This window comes from Tursiops truncatus, chromosome 3 (genome assembly GCF_011762595.2).
Source record: "Tursiops truncatus isolate mTurTru1 chromosome 3, mTurTru1.mat.Y, whole genome shotgun sequence".
NCBI lineage: Eukaryota > Metazoa > Chordata > Mammalia > Artiodactyla > Delphinidae > Tursiops > Tursiops truncatus.
Genome location: NC_047036.1, coordinates 43,318,457 through 43,331,758, shown reverse-complemented (window position 1 = coordinate 43,331,758; position 13,302 = coordinate 43,318,457). Strand labels below are relative to the sequence as shown.

General features: G+C 40.2%; 1 long non-coding RNA gene across 1 annotated transcript in view; it reads left to right on the top strand.

Annotated features, from left to right (window-relative positions):
• LOC141278184 (uncharacterized) overlaps positions 1 to 7,720 on the top strand; it is a 211,737-nt gene extending 204,017 nt beyond the window's left edge. Inside the window, exon 3 of the long non-coding RNA XR_012330526.1 lies at positions 7,709 to 7,720. This is a non-coding gene — a long non-coding RNA (uncharacterized lncRNA). The remainder of the gene's footprint in view (positions 1 to 7,708) is intronic.
• Positions 7,721 to 13,302: the final 5,582 nt, after the last annotated feature.

Genomic DNA, 13,302 nt, shown 5'->3' with positions numbered 1-13,302 from the left:
GAAAATTATTTGCTTCTGTTGCTGACCCTATCCAGTACTTGCTCAGTGGTTTGCAAGTGCTACTCCTCTTGCCTATCTGTTTCCAATGTTCTGCTCATAGACATGGATAAAATACACTGTATAAAATTATTTATGCTAATTATAAGATTTGGGGGTCCTTAATATTACCAGAGACACATCATAATCCAGGTGTTTGTTAATCAATAAATTCAACCTGTGATATCAATTCAGACTTCTAAGAGTTGTCGAGTTATAATTTTTAAAAAGTTAAAAACATATTTCTTGGGACTTTCCTGGTGGCGCAGTGGTTAAGAATCCACCTACCAATGCAGGGGACACGGGTTCGATCCCTGGTCCAGGAAGATCCCACATGTTGCAGAGCAGCTGAGCCTGTGCACCACAACTACTGCGCCTGCGCTCTAGAGCCTGTGAGGCACAACTGCTGAAGCCCACGTGCCACAACTACTGAAGCCCACGCACCTAGAGCCCGTGCTCCGCAACAAGAGAAGCCAGCATAGTGAGAAGCCTGCACATCCCAACGAAGAGTAGCCCCTGCTCGCTATAACTAGAGGAAGCGCGTGTGCAGCAACAGAGACCCAACACATCCAAAAATAAATAAATAAGTAAATTTATTTTTTAAAAAATCTACAAATATACAAATTGTGAGCATGTTTTGATTTATTAAACTTGTTAATGATAGAAGTAGAGAAATGACAAAGCTGACCCAAAGGGGAATATGAGAACTGATATGTGGAAAGGAAAATTCTGGAATAAGATTGCAAATTTAGACACCAAACTGGTTAATGTCCTATGGGGCAATAAACCCATAACCATGGGGGTTACCTTTTTCTCTAGACAAAAACCATTTGCAGTGTATCAGTTTTCTATATCATCTAATTTTACAGGGTCTGGGCCCTAATTATGACAGATAGTGTTACCTTCCCCTAGGGTGTAAGATGACTCTTAGGCAAGCATATTAAAAAGAGACACAATAATCTTTTTTATTTATTTTTAAAAATTGGATAATTTTTCTTGATGAATCTTAGAGAAAGATTCAGGAAAGCCCAGAATTTCCTAGCAAGAGCCCTGTATTTCTATCTTTATTAAGCTGGCTTAGCTGGCATTTTTATTTTCATGATTGAGATTCAGACTCAGGATAAATACAATAAAAATAGGAAAATTTCATTGAGAATTCCATGGCTTCACAGAAGCTGCCTAAATGTAGATATTAACACAAAGTCATCTGTCCTAAAATTAAACAGGAAATTGAACCCAGCCATCCTTGCAGCCCTAGGCTCTTTTCAGATGTCCTGCCGGTGACATCGCTCATTGTTATTTGGAGTCCTGCCTCGACAGCACACTCCCTTCCTGGTGTTTCTTCTTCCATTCATGCCCCTGTCACAACACAGGCTCCAGTGGCTCCAGCCCCTCCTTCTAGGACCCAGTCAGCTTTCTTCTTCTGAATTACCTGATTTACCCTCACTGCATATCCCGACCCTGTTTTGCTGTTTCCCTCTCATTTTGTGGCTACATTATACTACATTATGGCCAGTATAATAAATCAATACTTATTGACTCGGTGTGTTTTGAACACTTTCTTTATACAACGCCCAGTCGCAGTTCTTTCATCTCTTTATTTCTCTATTCACAGGGACTGATCTGATTGTCACAGATATATTCCCGGGACCTTAAATTCTTATAAGCTGCTAGTCCTTTCATGGTCTATCAGTGAGGCAGAGTACACTGGTCCCTTCAAACTAAAGATCAGATATGAGCCTCTTCTCAAGGGGTTTAAAATAAATAGGACGAAGAAATGTAGAAAAGCCAGAGAGATATACTGACCCACCTTTGTTTTTTCAAGCCTGTGCTAAAGAATATGCATTCAAGTCACTGGCAGAGAGAAGATTTAAACCCAGGATGCGCTTGCTCACAGAGCGGCAAGCAGTGGATGGCCACAGGGGTTGACTTTTTTGGGGTGGGCAGCTTTTCACACTCCCTGGGGATGTCTTTGCTATCTTTTACAACCACTGAATCTTATTTTCAAGACTTCGGTCTCCGTTCCTTGAGAAACTTCCAGTGGTTTTCCAGCCCACAAACTCCTGTAGCGCTCATTGCATGGAGCAGCCAGCTGGTACTGGGCTCATGTGACGTGCTGTCCTCATTCTGTATGTTGTAAGCATGAATAATAGCTCCTTGTCGCATCTTGTACTTCTTCTTTGTACAGTAACCCTCACAGCTCCATGTTGGAGCTCAGTACAAATTGTTTATTAATTTAAGCCTAGGACTGGGCTGTGATATCAGGAAAAGAAGGATGAGGTTTGGAAAAATGGACTGAACATTAATGAAGCAAAGGCAGAGAGATAAAGCAAAGGAGGAGATTAGGAGTGACTGTGTGGAATGTGGAGGAAAGGTTCACTGAGAAGGAAAGAGAGTTCCATGTAGTGGAGAAGAGTGGAAGGGTAGTTTTAAAGGGATCACATGAACTTGGGAGAAATATTAGACTTAATTTGGTCTTACAGTGCCTGGTACTGTATTAATGAGCCCTTAGTGGTGTTTAACGAAGAAGCAAATACATACGTGAGTGAATGAAGAAAATGTTCTTTTAATTCCCCCCAAGCTCACTATGATTTCCACCCTGAGATTTAACACTGTGCCGTTCTGTCATGCTCTCTCCTCTTCCTCAACCCCTTTTCTGTTGGGTTTAATTCATTTCAATCTTGCTTTAGGGATGTTATAATCTCTCTTCATGTATTCATCTACCAGCAAGTCTTTATGACTTACTGTTAAATAGTATAATAGACAAATTTCACCATGTAAAATTGCATAAGCATGTGGTTTAACTAACAGATTGATTGCTTTTCTTCTGATCTAACATAGTGTGTATACGGAGTCCTAAGTAAATACCCTCTAGATCCCTCAAGCTGTAAAGCTGGCTGCCCTGTGCGCAGTGCTAACCTAAACTGGCAATCTGATAAATTACGTGGCCTTGGAGGAAAGACGCAGCCAAAACATTGATTAGTTCCCTTTATCCCAGAGATTAGTTTAAAATTAAAAAAATTAATAATAGGTCAGAAAATATTCCTAAGTAGTATGAGAAAAAGACATTTTAAAAAAAAACTATAGTTTTTTAAAATATAAGAATGTGACGGATTTTTTTTTCCAACTTTGCTGTAGAATTCACACATTTAAACTTCTAGGATAAGATCTATACTCTCAAGAAAAGTTCCAAAATATTTTTAAGCAGGAGTTAAACTACGTAAAAATGGTTAAGTATGAAAATGCCCATGCGATTGTCTGAAAATATAATTCAAAATTTGTGATCCACGGCATGGTGATTTTTTTAAAATGGCACAGATGAAGCACATTATTCAGTCAATTAAGGATGTAAAGAGGCCTGCTCCAGATCCTTTGAGCTCCTGTCTCTAAAGTTTACATTTTAATTGGTCAAAGTCAGCCTAGTACACACTTTCAGGCAGCCTGACTCGTGAATTGTCTCTGATTAAACATTTCTTTAGGCACCTGGAACAATGCAGAGTACACAGGACGCCCTCGATAAAAATTATTGGAAAACTGAATAAATGTGACTCAAACATGGAGAAGTAGTGGAAGTAAGATTGCCAGACACTGTAGGTGGATTGGGCAGGCAGTCCCACACCCTTGCTATGCTCGTGCTTTCTGTGTGCGTTCATGCTCTGCTGTGAATGGTTAGCAATTTTTACACGTTGGGCAAACAATTTCCTACCCCACCTTGCAGGATCCTTGCATGTCCGTATTCAGGTCTCCCCCCATTTCTGCCCACACCTAGCAAGCCTGAGAGGAGAGCTGGCACCCCCCTGCATGCCAGGTTTGGTTCTGTCCCCTGCCCAGCTGTTAGCCACCCATCTTGAGTCTCTCCATGGTTCTGTGATGGGGGCTGAAAGGAGGAAAGAGTCTAGGGTAAAAAAAAGAAAGTTTGGGGGAGAGTGTGGTATACAATGAGAGGAAGCAAACAGGCCAGGATGGGAGGGCCAAGGGAAAAGAATGTCACCTCTGCCATTAAAATAAAGCAAAATGAAAGTCTGCATTTTAAATTTTTCTCAGTAGTTCAGAGAACATGTTTTGTGAGCTACTGTTCTTCCAGAGGTGAGGGGGCAACTCACAGCAGAAGATTCTTGCTTAGTAAGATGAGTTTGTGTGTCCTTTTTAAACAAATCTAGCCAACACGAGTAACGTAATCTTGCAGAGAACAGCAGCCGGAACAGCCATCCATACAGAACCCACCAGCCACATGACAGATTTCCAGGCACCCGTTCTTCTGGTCCCCTTGCGTGACACAGCGACCAGCTGCCTGGAGGAGAGGACACTAGGGAGTGGATCACTTCCTCCCTCATCCCCAAGGACAGCATCACATAGGAGAGGGCCGGAGGTGGGGGTCCTTGCTGTCTTTTCAGGCTCTGCACTGCTCATCTGGTCCAGCTCTTTGGCAAAGAGAAGGACACCAACCGGGACCTCACAGTCCCTCGACTCAGCACAAAGCTTCCTTAGATTAGTGCCCAAACTAATTTTTATGACATGTCATTCCAGTAAGAGCGCTGCTGCATTTCACAGATGGGCTTCCCCCAGATAGGGACTGTTGATTGGCCGAGTTGAGATCTGGCTGGATTAGGGAAATTTAAGCTGACAGCTGGTCTTTGGCATGAGAGCATAAAGCCTTTGTTGTTGGAGGAAGTGATGGGGGCTGGTCAGACCCCCTGGCCAAATAGGAGTGTTGCTCTTTGCAGAGGCCAGCACTTCCCAAGCTAAAATGACTTTTTAAAAAGAAGGAATGTACAAATACAGTGACACTGTACATGCCCAAATGATCTCAGGCTGTGCCTAAAGGACCACAGCAGACAAGAGAACAGCCCGGTGGAACATGGCGCGGCAACACAGAAACAATTTAAAGAAGCTCACTTCTAGTGGAAATGCCAGAAGTCCTAATCACAAGGAACCTGGCTTCCTTGGAACAATGAGTCACCTCTATGTCTTTGATAGAAGATTAGTTCGCATTATCAGTAGGTATTGAGCAGGGATTTAAAAGGTTTATTTGCCCAAGGAAAGACCTGGCAGTATTTGGGAATAAAAATACTAATATGAGCACGTGTGTGTGTGTGTGTGTGTGTGTGTGTGTGCATGTGTGTGAACATGTGCCAGGCATTACATTAAGCGCTTAATGTGCATTGACTCACCCTATCCTCACAGCCACCCTATGAGATGGGTACCATTATTATCCTCTTTTTATGGAGGAGGAAATAGGTTTAGAGAGATTAGATAGCCTGTGGGCTATTCTGAGAGCCTAACCTGCATTAATAACAGTGTTTTCCCAGCTACAGGTCAGGATCCATAAAAGATTATAAAATCCATTTAGTGAGTGGCAACTAGGCTTTAGAAAAACAGAATAGGAAAAAAAAAATCAGTGCACTACATATAGTAAAAGTAAGAATTGTTTCTTATCAATTCAGTTATATGTGCGCATGTTGTCGGTTGCAACATAAAATGTAGTAGCCTGATACCTGCCATCACAGATTAGTTTTGCCTGCTTTTGAACTTTGTGTAAATGAAACGATGTAGCATGTATTCTTTTGAGTCTTTGTGTCTGGCTTTTTTTACTCAACATTATTTTTGAGAGAACCATCAATGTGGCTGTAGTTTGCTCATTCTTATTATTGTATCGTATATAATACACATACTCTGTGTTGTATGACCACACATAACTTTTTAAACCAGTTTCCTGTGGATAATATTTGGGCTGTTTCCATTTTTTTACTCTTACAGATAGTACTGCTATGAACTTTCTTTTATGTGTCTTTTGGTAGACACACGTACATATACCCACTGGGTATATACCGAGGAGTGGAATTGCTGGGTCATTGGGTACTTAGAAGTTCAACCTTAGTAGGTACCACCAAACGTTTTTTTTCAAAGTAGTTGTACCAATTTAAATGTTTTTCTTGCAGTGAATTATGATCAAAGAAGTTTGAAAAATACTGATTTGTGATTTCTATGGGAAAATGCTTTCTTCAGAGTACAGAAATGTTTATGTATGCATACATCTACCCCCTGGTGCTCTTTTCCTTCCTGCTCTGACCCTCCATCTATAAACCTGAGCAAGGCTGAGGAGGTGGGCTGTGCGGGGAGAGACTGCAGTTTCTGAAACAACTTCAGAGCAGAAAAGGAATGTGCCTGTTGGCTATGAAACAGCTGGTTGCCCAGTAACAGGTCCTACTCTCTACGACTGGAAGGAACCCTCTCAACAGCCCTGTGACACTTCCCCCATTAGACAACCCTTGGCCACCCAGGACACTAGGGAGACCACCATGGTCCCCTGGCTACTACCTTAGCCTTCTGAAGCCCACCTGGTCCATTAGAGCATCTGCTTCCCTGCAGTCCTCTCCTTCCAGAGGTTAAGACTTCAGGTAGGAGAGACGGCCATCTACAATCCACCTGGAAGGCAGAGTAATGAGTGAGTTTTTCATGATATTTATTAATAAAATAAGAGAGATAACTGAGCCTGTAGCCCCAGAGAGGACTGTCTTCAGAAAGAGGGAGAGACAGAGTAAATATACATAAGTCACATGGCCCAGGGAGCTGAGGTCTGGAGACTGCCTCTCTGCCTTTTTCACGCCATCAGTGATGAGCCCATGGAACATCCTTCTCTGTCCAGAACAGTCTCCCACTGGCACAGGGACACTCTGTGACATGCCTCCTGAAGGTCCTGTTCTCACTTCCCTCCCGACAGAAACACCCAGGGTGGGCCTGCCTAACTTCACCAAGTGCCCACACCAAGAACTGTCCGTAGGGGCAGCCTCTTCTGTGTCCCCTGTCTTATGCATAGTCTTCTCAATGAGCCCACATCTCTGTGCTTGAGAAGAAGATGCAGGGCCCCTGCGTGTGGTGTGGGCTGCTTCTGTCAAGCTGAGTCATCCCAGAGCTGGCCTTTATTCTAACATCCACCGAAGCTCCAAATGGATGGGATAGGTCTGATTCTTCCACTTCTTCCAGAGACCACACGCCAATCCCCTTCTCCACTACATTTCTGCACTTAGAAGTTGTCTCCAATCACAGAGAGTAGTAATAATACTGCAGGGCAGGGCACATCACTGATAAAACAAGAATATTTAGAAAGTTGACTTAAGAACAGTAGACCCTGGCCACATGTGGCATCAAGCACTTGAAACATGCCTAGTCCAAACTGAGATGCGCTGTAAGTGTAAAATACATAGTGGAGTCAAAGAGTTAATTTCAAAAGGTCATGATTTTTATGTTGTTAACATGTTGAAATACTAATATCTGGGATACATGGAACTAAAGAAAATATATGATTAAAATTAATTTCATCTATTTTGGTTTAGTTTGCTAGATGTGGCTATGGATAATTTCAAATTCCTTATGTGCCTCACATTATATTCATCTTAAAGCTGCTCTAAAGTCAGACCACCTGGGTTCAAGCTAATTGCTTAACTTCTTTGTGTCTCAGTTCTCTCCTCTGTAAAATAGGAATATTCATGTACCTCCCTGATATTGTTGTTAGGAATTAATGCATTCATATACATAAAGTGTGGAAAACAGTGCTTAGCATGAAATAAATATTCCCTCAATGTTAGTGTTACTCTTCGTAACTTCATCCCTAGTCTTCTATGAGTCAAGAACTTGACAGCTTCAGTAGCTCTTCTTCTACTCTTGTTTCCAGGGAAGCCCAGTGTAGCCAGCTTCAGTCAACACAGATGGAATCAGTCATCTGCCCTCCTGAGATGCTTACAAGATTAGTGAGTTTACATCTGGGAATGCCTGTCCTTTGATATAGATGCCATACACAGACAGGGTTCATGCTGCCCTTTATGATGAGCTAGATCCTGACCCATACTCTTTTGATGAAAGCAGATTGTGTCCTAGTCCCCCAGCTCAGAGAATGCCGGGAAGAAGGTTCCCTATGGTGCCAACTGGGTCACAGATGAATAGCTGCTGTGGAAATACACCCCCATTTCTAGTTAAAATGATCACTACCAATGTTTTTCATTTATAAGAATACAGAGGTCTTTAAAAAACAGCCATAATTAAATTTGGAAATAGATATACACTTTAAGAAAGAAATTGGAATCCATCTGGAACCTAAGAATATTTAATCTAAATCTTGAGCTTACATATAATAGTCCGTTATGGATTTTCAGTCCCTGAACTGTATGTAAGACCCTTGCTTTGGGCTACAATGGTGCCTGTTGTTCTCAACTCATTGAAAAACAAGTTCTGATCTTTTCCTTTTAAAGTATTCTGTTTCCAAATGCTTGTCTTGTTTAAAAAGAGAGAGAGAGAAAGAAAAAAAAAAGCACATCCTGGTGCCCTGAATTGGAGGCTGCATTTTTTCCAGTTAATGGCACATTATTTACTTTCTAGATGTGTAAATGAGTAATGAGTCCCTGGGGGGAGAGATAGTATTGAAGAGCAAACAAATTCCATGGATGAGATCCATAGAATTTTAAAAAATGATTATAAACTCATGCTTTCAGCTAATAATAGTAAGGGTTTTGTTGAAGGATAAGACCGCTGAATTGAATTACACAACTGGGAAAAGAGAAATACATTTCCATAATTCACTTTGAATTACTGAGGTTTTATTTCTATGTTCTGTTGTTCTGGTTTTGAAAAAAATCAAATTATAAGGAGAATGAGTCTGTAAAGAAGGCAAAGTTCTTTTCTATGAGATTTATAAAGCCGGGCTGTTGTTTTTTTTCTTCCACTCTGGGCATCACAAATTGCTTCTGTGATCCTGATAAAATATCTCCAGAGACTTATTAGCAACAGGCATGGCTAATTAACAGGGCCAGGGAATGTGGCGCCTTCGCTGAGTTCCTGAGCCCTTTAATCCAGAGCAGGACCCACACCGTGCGTCCCCTAGGCCATTACGTACTTACCAGAGGTCCGGTTACTTTAGATCTGGGCCAAAAGGCAAAGCCAGATGAGGAACATTGAATTGGACACTGTTCTTGAAACTTTAAAAATTAAAATGTCCATGACAACTCAAAAAATTGTGTCCTTTATGCAGAATTTCAAAGGAGACAGATAAAGGAAGACCTAAGGGAAACTGAGACAGATTTGAGGCATGACTTAATTGGAGGCAGAGGGTTGAAGAAATGACCTGTTCGGGTCCCATCCAAATTTATAGCTTTACCACGACCTGTGTATTACCATTATCTTTACTGATTCTACAGTATCATGTAAATTTAACTTCATCACCCTAGACTCAGATATTTTGCCTCTACAAGAAATGTAATAATGAGTTAGTACATATGAATCCTGGGTCATGTAATGTTAAAATTATATGTGACATGTAATATTAAACTGTAAGTGGAAACTACAGAAGCATCGTTTCTGCTGGGTGGTTTTTGAAAATCAGAATGTCATTGTTTCAGTAAAGTATTAAAGAAACAATTTACGATATCTCCATTGACAAAATAGAAAATCATACCATTGTTGGATTCTTATGCCTGATGGAACAAGCTACCCACAGGGACTGACATAATTTGGGGGTAATCCCTGGGGTGCAGGCCCCCATTCTATTTAGTACTTGCTCATCTCTGCCCACCCCCAATGCAGAAGGCATGCTTTATCACATTTAAGGTGGCACAAAACTGGGAGAGATAATAACTAAGCCAAATAACAAAATCAAGTTTGTTTTTGTTTTTTGAGGGGAGGGGGAATTGCAAAACTACCTTTAACAAATATAAATGTGAAGATATTTAGAAAGCCACCTTCACTTGTTGAGGGCAATCTGTGTTTTGGTTGAGGACATGCCCAATAGTCATGATGCAGCTGAATTAATAATAAGAATAAAATTCTAGTGGCGTGACAGGACTCTTACATATTTTGTACTTGTTACACCACATCTGGAGCGTAATTTTCCTTTTTGGGCACCAGACATTATAAGACACAAACTGAGATATGGTCAAAAGAAAATGATTAGAATGATATTATATAAGGAGCAGAAAGAAGCAGAAAAGAAAGGAGTTCTGGGTTGGCATGAGAGTTGTCTTCAAACATTCCAAAGGGCATTAAGTTGCAGAGACTATACATACTAAGCCCTATTTGGGAGTGATGTGTGCTTTATAAAAGCAAAGTATTAACAGGAACACAGCAGGTTCCTAAACACATCTTTTGCATTTTCTTTACTAGTGTACTAGCCTTCTAGGTAGCCACATCTGTCCCCAGGGATTGTAAGGCTCCGGAAGGCAGGGGCCTCCTCTTTGATATCTCTGCACGTCTCATCTGCTCTCACTGGGATGCTTTAAGGCCTGCAGAGGCTCTTATAATATTAAGCATTTTGATACTTATACATCTCCCATTAAGTATAATTTTTGAAAGCAATTGAGATAGTTTTTAAAATGAAATAAATTTGCTTTTGAAATTATCTGGCTATGAAAAATTAATTTTGTTCACAAGCAGAATACTTGGGAATCTTTGAAAAGTGAGAAAAATCTACCTATAAATTGCTTCTAAATGTAATGAGGTTTTTTTAATGTCTGCAATTAGTTAAGTTGATATGTTGCTGGTTGACTGTTGATTTAATTAACCATTTATTAGTTTTGTGCTTACACAGGATTGTAATATATACATATGTATATAATTGCTACATTATATTATAATATAAATATATCAGGTCTAGTATTTTCATAAACCTTTTCAAACTCATAGGCCCTAGGCACAGTACTTCTGGTGACAAGTGGGAAAAAGAGCACTGTCTACCTCTGTGTCTGTTACATACTAAGCACTCAGTAAGTATTTGCTGAATTAGTTAAAATACGCTGATTTATCAAACAGGAAACAAAAATTTCTAGTTCATTTTGCTGCTGTGAACTTGAAAAGCAGAGAGAATTGGAGGGGAGGGCAGCAGCTGTTCTTGAACTTCTGGTGGACCCTGCTTGCCAAGAAAAGATACACTCTAATTTGGCTGTTAATTGCAGGTGTGATTGTCCCCAGTGCTGTGCCAGGGACATTACATGTTAATAGCAGGAAGTGTACTGTGATCAGAGGAGCAAATGCGCATTTAGTTCAGAAGTTGAGTCACTGCTCTTTCAAAAAGGGAGGATTCTAAATATACTGAAAGGGGGAGCTAGTTGCTGGATATGGGGAAGGGTGGGTGTCTTTTTGCAGGTCTGTTTGAAAAAAAGGCAACAGATTAAGCAGTGGATCAAAATATAAGTGAAAGACTTGCCCACCAAGTTAAAAAGCAAAAAAGGAGTGAACTAAAATAAAAATAGCTCCAACCCAGAGATCAAGAGGACTATTTTGTCTAAGGAAAGAATAGAAGTGGTCCGCTTACACTCCGCCCAGCCACTAGCTTCAAGTGCATCTTTGTGCGATAGCCGAGGGCCTGAAAGACTTCATTATTAAGAAGTTAATGCTTGACAGCGGCCGACTCCACCACAGCAGAATTGCCCGCCTTCAAAAGAGTCTCCTATGAGTCTTGGGATAATTACTCAAATCTCCAAATTATCCTTCAGGGAACAAAATGAAACATGCAGAATCAAAAGCAGATTTGTAGCTGAGATTATGAAAAGGGAGTGAGTTCTTTCCCATTTTAAAAAATGATTATTTCTATTGTAGGAACCACAGAGAGGAAAGGGAAAAAAAACAAAAATCAAAAAAACAAACAAAAAAAAACCTACCCCTAGACCAAGCAGGCAATAAATGGCTAGCAGCTGTACAGCCCAAGGGAAAAACCAAATCAACTCATACAAATACTATCAAGGCAGTTTTCTCTAAATTTCCAAATAAGTCACCCTTATCAAATTGCTTGAGAAGAATGGGGGTGCTGAAATGGAGGTACCCCAAGTCTTGTTGCAGAAGACTATTTTCACTAGGCACCATTTTCTAAAATAGTTGAACGTGCCCAATCAAGCCACCTACTATCTACTGAAAATAAAATAACTACTTACAAAGCATTTCTCCCTCCATATAGACACACATTTATTTCCTAACCCTACGTCCCATTTTAGGAAGTAAATTCATTTTAAAAAATGTTTTTGCCAACAATCGCCACCACCAACAAAACCTTTTTATTTTCCCTGCTTTTTTTCCCCATTAGTAATGGCTGTCGGAGGCTCCCAGAACTTTTTAATGAAAGTATTTCTCAAACAGAGGTAGGTCCTTGAGCAAGTTCTTGAAGGGTGAGGGAGGCCCAGAAATTATAAGAAAAATTAAAAATTTTTAATTTGATGTTTTTCTTACAATGATGATCTTAAATTTTTTAGCAATTAGAAGGACAAAACTTCTTTCTGCAGTGGTAATTCACAACTGCAAGGCAGTTTCATAGAGGAAGGCTTCAGTTGTTTAAGTCAATGTTTCTCAAACAAGGGTCTATGGATTTATTCTCAGGGGTAGGAGAAAAGTTTTATTTCTTTAAAAAAGAATCTTGTAGTTCAAATTTTGAAAAAGTGACCTACAAGGACGTTAATACCTGTTTCACAACCAGCTGACCTTCAATCTCACCAGCAACACATCTGCTACTCCTGAAGTACGTTAATCGGGTTAATTGCAAGGACTTCAGGTATTATGTAAGAATTCTTATTAAAATCAGACCAATAGGTATCTGCTCAGTCCTGGGTTGAAGAAACTATAGATAAATTGGCAACATGATGCCTGGCACAGAATATTAATGCTAATATCATATTTAGTTTTATTTTTGGATATCTTTATCTCCCAATCTTACCTTCTCCCCTCCGAAACAGAACTGGATCCTGTATATTTACAGTAGCTGAGAGAATCTGAGAGATGCAGTGAGGAAGTGTACAAAGTTTGCCAGGTGCTAAAAACAATATTGAACTATCAATTTCTCCAAGCTAACTGGGGCCAACTACTAATGAACTTACTTACAGTTTTTTTTCCTTTTAAAAAATAAATTGTAGTGAAATACATATAACATAAAATTTACCATTTTAACTCTTTTTGTTATAGTTCAGTGACATTAAGTACATTTGCATTGTTGTGCAACTGTCACCACCGTTTATCTCCAGATCTTTTTTCATCTTCCCAAACTAAAACTCCATCCCCGTTAAATAATAATTCCCATTTCCCTCTGGCCCAATCCCTGGCAACCACCATTCTACTTTCTGTCTCTATGAATCTGACTACTCTATCACAGTCTTTTTTGAATGATGCCCTGATTCTTAAATCAAGATGAACCAGGAAAATTTTATGGTTCTTTCCCATGATCTTCTACAGACATGGGAGTTGCCTAACCCCCGGTTCTTGGGCACAGTCCATTAACACGTCTGAAATGTTTCCCCACCA